This window comes from Egretta garzetta, unplaced genomic scaffold (assembly GCF_000687185.1).
Source record: "Egretta garzetta isolate BGI_Z169 unplaced genomic scaffold, ASM68718v1 scaffold683, whole genome shotgun sequence".
NCBI lineage: Eukaryota > Metazoa > Chordata > Aves > Pelecaniformes > Ardeidae > Egretta > Egretta garzetta.
The window spans coordinates 87,121-87,559 of NW_009259045.1; positions in this window are offsets into that span (position 1 = coordinate 87,121).

A 439-nucleotide genomic window follows, 5' to 3' on the forward strand; every position below is an offset into this window, starting at 1 on the left:
AGCGCTGCGGGGCCGACCGGAGGGTCCTGCTCTCCCCCGTCCCTCCGCTCGCGGGAGCTCTGGGAGGGCTCTCCGAAGCCGTGCTTGCCAGATCTTTTGAGACCCAACTAACAGCAGAAGAAATTCTGAACTGTTGTGGGTTTGGTTTTTGGTTTGGTGTTTTTTTTGGGTTTTTGGTTTTTTTTTTTTGTCGATCCCTTTACTACCGTACGCTTGCAGCGCGCTGGGGTGGTTTACCAACCGGCTACGGTTCTCGCCCGTCCGTCAGCAGAGGCAGCTCGCTGAAGGCGCTCCTCTCCCTGCTCTCCTCTCCCTGCTCTCCTCTCCCCGCTCCTCTCCTCTCCCCGCTCCTCTCCTCTCCCTGCTCTCCTCTCCTCTCCCTGCTCTCCTCTCCTCTCCCTGCTCCTCTCCTCTCCCTGCTCCTCTCCTCTCCCCCCTC